The following is a 6,364-nucleotide window of genomic DNA, read 5'->3' on the forward strand; positions in this document are numbered from 1 at the left end:
TATGAAAAATTTAATATTCTTATCATTTTATTAATATCAATTTATATCGTGGGTCTGACCAAACGCGAAGACCCTCCAGACCTGTTTGTGAACAAGTTTGGGCGAGTCTAAACTCGTACCTCCGGGGCATGTTTAATACAAGGCTAAGTTTAGACTCAGTCTAAAACAACCCTAACTCTATAATTAATAAATAAATATGCGGAAATTTTTTTTATTTAAAATACTAATTAAAATAGATGTACATATATGCCCATACAGATATGCACAGAATAAAAAGATTTAAAATAAATAAATAAATAAATAAACAATTAAATACTTAAATAAAAATGCATTCTTTAAAATAAAATAAATATCTGAGTCAAATATTTAATTAAAAGTACTGCATAAATAAAATGATTAAAATTTGCATGCACTGACAATATTCCATAAAATATTCAAAATTCCCAACCACTGAAAAATAATATAAAATGTAACGTGCTGACATAAATAAAACATGCATGTGACTCAGACATCTATCACGGTCACGGGGTCACTGCATGTCCGCTCATACATCCTCGCCCCCGGTGAGTACAACATCATCCTCAACGTACTCACCAGCACCATACCAGTGTAGTGAGCCTAGAGGCCCAACATGCTAACATAACAAGGGTTTAAAATAATTTAAAACAATTAAATACTAATACATACATATACATGAATGAGCATGCTTAAAAATTACATAACATAACTTAACTTAAATAAACTTAAATAACATAATACATAACATTGTTGAGCAATTAATTTTCTAACATCGCATAGTTGTATCCGTAGTGTAACCTTAAATCATACATTAAATACTGATCAGCGTGGAAACCAACGTACGTGGCGGTGACGAATCACCTCTTAAATTGGCAGTAAACTGTCCTTCAATAGTTCACATATGGGGACGAATCCCCCTTAAATTGTCACACTACTTCAACTTCCAACATAAAATATTTTATTATTGCTCAACCTTAAACATTTAATTATGCATAAAATTATTTCATGAATGCATGCACTTAAATAAAATATGCGTCCTTCATATATATTTAATTTAAATTTCTTACTAACATATAAATATTAAAATATCTTCAATGCATAAAAATAATTAAATATATAATCAGGACACATGCAATTTTCTCATGGATGGTCCTGGACTGCTGGCCCTAACCCTCAAGCCCATTTACTTAAATCTGGTCCATTAACACTGAGAATGACCCAATAACATACTTAAGCCCAATAAAATTATTCTAAGCCCAATTAAATAATTAAAGCCCATTTAAAACATTCTAAGCCCAATAACAACTTAAACTGGCCCAATGGGCCCAAAAGCCCAAAGACTGGCCCAATAACTTTTATGGACTCAAAAGCCCATAAAATTAATGGGCTAACTTAATTAAAATTTTAAAAGTCCAAATAAAATTATTTGGGAGTCCAAATAATTTTATTTCAAATTAATTGACCCAAAAACCCATAAATTCATAAAATATTTTAAAATAAAAAGACTCGAGCCCGGCCCACCAAACCCGGACCCGGACTCACTTAACCTGACCCACTACCCTACTGACCCGACCCGGGCCCCCCAGACCCGGCCCAGACCCGAATTTAGCCCAACCCGATCCCCCCTCTCTCAAATCCCCTCGGCTGCGTGCAGCAGCCCTTGAAGGGCTGCTGCCGCACCAGTCCGGCCACCACTGGCCGGACCGCCGTCGGCAGGACCTTCCCAAGGTCCTGCCGGTCCTAACCCGGCCATGGGTCGGCTGGTTCCTGGCCCTGCATGCCCCAGCCGACCCCTCTTCCCACCAACCCTAAACTGCACCTCTAGGGACCCGACCTGGACATGGTGACAACCTGGGCTCGTTTGGCTCGAACCACTCGAGCCACCCGAGCCCAGACCACGCACACACCCCCCTTGAACACTAACCAGCAGTCGAACAAGGCATGGAGAGGGAAAAAAACGTGAGTATGCTTCAACCATTTCATGAACAAATGCATTCATTCAACCAACTCAAATCCTTTTCTAGAAAAAAAAACTATGAACAACACGATGGCTACATACACACACATATATACACTGGTACAGTACATAAATAAAGAAAGAATCATGCCTTGTTAATATAACGAAGATTATCGCGTGAACGAGGGCTCCGGGACGACGAGCGGCCAAGAACTCACAAATTCCTTGAAGGATCAGCTATGGAGGACCGATATCTGCTATGGGGCGTGAAGATGGTGATGGAGAAAGGTTGGAGGCGGCTAGGGTGAGTGCAAAGGAGAATGAACGTGTGATTTTTGAGTCTAGGCGTGGGTTTGGGGATTATTTTAAGTAGATAATGATTTAATAATAAAAATAGGGAGATAATAACATAAATAAGATAATCCCTACTTTAAAAAGAATAATAACTAACATAAATATCATAAAATCTCGAAATAATAATTTTAGGGAATTTTAAAGATAATAAAAAGTCAATATTTTGGCTTAATTTGAATAAAAATGGACTCCTAAAATTATATAAAATTAAATACTTAAAATTTTGAGATAATAAAACTCAAAATAATATTTTAGGGCTCTAAAAAGACTCATAAAATAATTTGGGTGGAAAGTTGTCATCTCGTCCGTCCACGGTCCCGTCTACGCGATCAAATAATTAAAATACTAAAAATCATAAAAATTACTAATTATGGGTTAAATGCTTAAAAATAAATTAAATCATGCACAAATAATTCACATAATTATTTAACCCATAAATCTAAAATTTAAATAATTAAATATCCTAATTATGCATGCGGATTTACGTATTTAAAATACCGGGTGTTACACAGTCCATTATCTTCCTTTTATTGAAGTGTTGTCGTTTTTTAAATAAAATATATTTTATAATAATTGATAATATATATACTATTTGAAAGAAAAACTATTACATGTTTAGTTATGGAATCGATATAATATTTAACATTGAAACTAATAAAAAAATTGCAATATTTTCGAACAATATAACCCCCAAGTTTCAATATTTTTATCATTTATGGTCATCATTATTTTATATCTACATTAACAGCTTATAATAAGACATTATCAATAACTCCTGTAAGTTTATAAATATAGTATTTAATGTAGTTTTGTCTTGTCACAATGTTGATATTGAAACATATACAATTATTACAATTAGTATTTTATATTGTTTTCTTGATTAATCTTAATCAATTATAGTTCGTTTCGTATCTTGTCGTCTTATTTTCTAATTCATGTATGTATGCTTTCAAACAATATTCTTTATTATGTATTTTTTAATAACTGAGATAAGTTAATTAAATTAAATATTTATTTTGTAATTTCTTATCTTTAGTGTTGATTATTTATTTTGTGACCATTGATTTATGGAAAACAAATGTAATATAGATAATGAATTCTAAACCTTAATTTAAATTATTGCGCAATTATTTTTCCTTTTATATTCTGAATTTTTCTCTTTCAGTTTTTTTTTCATTTACCATCCGTTTTTTATTTCTCTGTGAAAGAATCAATTATTAACTCGAGTTCCCATCATTTGGTTGATTAATATTGAGCAAGTATGATATGTTTGGTACCATGCACTTGTTTATTTTTTTTCTTATGTATGTATGTGCTACAACTTAAATTGTAATTCACCCAAGTGTAGGCTGTCTGCAAGTAATATACTCGTGAGTACGAGATCGATCCACGGAGAGGATGCTGTAAGTTTAATTTTAGCAATGATATATTATAGATGGAAATATTATTATAAAACTTCAAATACACAAATTATAAAATTATCAAGGTTTCAAAGGTTCATTGTTGGTTTATTTAAGATTGCTTAACAAAAATAAATAAAAGAAACTAAAATAAGAATAAACATAAAAGAACAATGAAATATTTAAACAAATATATCGTATAATATAGTTTCCACTATATTAAATTCAGATTAACCGATATTTAATACATGGTACCCATAATATATATATATAAATGCATAAAATTAAACATAAAAAAACAATTAAATATTTAAACAAATATATCATATAATATAGTTTCCACTATATTAATATCAAATTAACCGATAATTAATATATGGTACCTATAATATATATATAAGTGCATAAATATAAATTTACATAAAAGTAAATGTTAGATCAAATCACCATATTTCATTTAGAACAACCGGCAGAGCCGCGCTATCGTCGAAATAAAATATATGACTTTTTATGTTAGATGCGATAAAGTAAATGTTAGTTGCAAAAATGTAAATGTTAGTTGCGAAAATTAAATGTTAATTGCGGAAAGTAAATGTTAGTTGCGAGAAAGTAAATGTTAGTTGCGAGAAGTAAATGTTAGATCAAATCACAATATATTATTTAGAACAACCGGCAGAGCCACGCTATTGTATAAATAATATATATGACTTTATTATAAATTGATACATATATTTATAGTATATAATTATTGTAGTATTTATTGTATCATATTAGACAACAAATCAAGGTAACCACATTCAAGGTACCAAGTATTTGATGTAAATAGATAACAATAAATCATCAAAATTATACCTACAAATAAAGATCAATTATTAAAACAAAATAAAAAATATAAAAAGAAAGAATATACAAAATATAAACAATCTTACTTGACCAACAATGAAACCTTTTCACCTTGACATAAAAGGATTTAGCTTGTCATGTACATAAGACTCAAGAGTAAGGATAAAAGAAATTTCATACTTAAACTTGAAGAAATATGCACACTCAAACTCTTATTATTACACACAGAATATTTATTTTACAAGTGAGGAATTTCTCTATACTTTTGCACACTACAAAGCTTATACAACACATCTATTTATATTCCAAATGAGAGCAAGAGTTCAAGGCTCATTAAATGTGGAATAGTAAAGTTGGTGGGTGTTTGTCTCCTTGAATGTCAATATCATGACTCAACTTTAATTGACATGTTTGATATTTTAGACCACCGATTCAGCCTTTCCATTTAACATAGAAGATGTAGGATATTTTGTGTAGATGTGTTTGGACATATAATTCACCTCTTTTGGGTAAAAGGTGAAATAGTTATGATATTTTTACTACAAGCTGGTCATAGTAAAGGTAAATCTGTCTCCATTTTGATGTTTGATTATTTTGATCATCTTAATGAGGTTTTTGGAATTTTTTGTCTTCTACAAAGTTGAAGATGCCTCTTTTGTGATTCTACAGGATTTGAGATTACTCCAATATGACCTTTGTAGCTTGAGTAATTTTGTTTTTACCAAACCTGCGCAAAACATAAAATACAACATTTTTAGTAAAATATTTAAATATAAACACATAACACTAAAATAATACAGCTTCATAATTTTAATGAAACTTTAATTTTAAAACACAATTTTTAACATATAAATAATTACAAATTTTAAGTTTCATTAGTATGCTCTGAATCGATATGATTTATTATGTATTTTCTAATAAGTGAGATATGTTAATCAAATGAAATAAAATATTTATTTTGTAATGTTCTAATTTATGTATTAATTACTATTTTTACGAGTATTAATTTATGTAATAATAATAATAACAACAACAACAACATATATAATGCATTCTAAACTTTAATTTAAATTATTAATAAATATTTTTCCTCTATATGTTGAATTTTTATCTATTTCACAATTTTTTTCATGTATCATGCATTATTTTTTCTCTATGAAAAAATCAATATTCTTATCATATTTATTATTAGCAATTTCTATGGTGGGTCTGGCCAAACGCGAAGACCCACGTGGACCTGTTTGTGAACATGTTTGGGTGAGTCTAAACTTGTCTTTCTTTCGCACTTTAATACAGGGCAAAGTTTAGAACCGGTCCATTATCATCCCTTTATTGAAGTGTTGTCGTTCTTTAAATAAAATATATTTTATAATAATTGGTAATATATATACTATTTGAAACAAAAACTACATGTTTCGTTATGAAATCAATATAATATTTAACACTGCAACTAATAAAAAAATTTACAATATTTTTCGAACAATGTAACCCCCGAGTTTCAATTTTTTTTTTTTCATTTATGATCATCATTATTTTATATCTACATTAATAGTTTAGAATAAGACATTATCAATAACTCATGTAAGATTATAAATATAATATTTAATGTAGTTTTACCTTATCACAATATTGATATTGAAATCTATGCAATCATTACAGCTAGTGTTTTCTATTTTTTTTTATTTTTGTGCAATTATGGTTTGTTTCTTATCATAAATTCGTCTTATTTTCTAACTCATGTATGTATGTTTTCAAGCAATATTATTTAATATGTATTTGTTAATAAGTGAGA

Source organism: Henckelia pumila, chromosome 1 (genome assembly GCF_033568475.1).
Source record: "Henckelia pumila isolate YLH828 chromosome 1, ASM3356847v2, whole genome shotgun sequence".
Lineage (NCBI taxonomy): Eukaryota > Viridiplantae > Streptophyta > Magnoliopsida > Lamiales > Gesneriaceae > Henckelia > Henckelia pumila.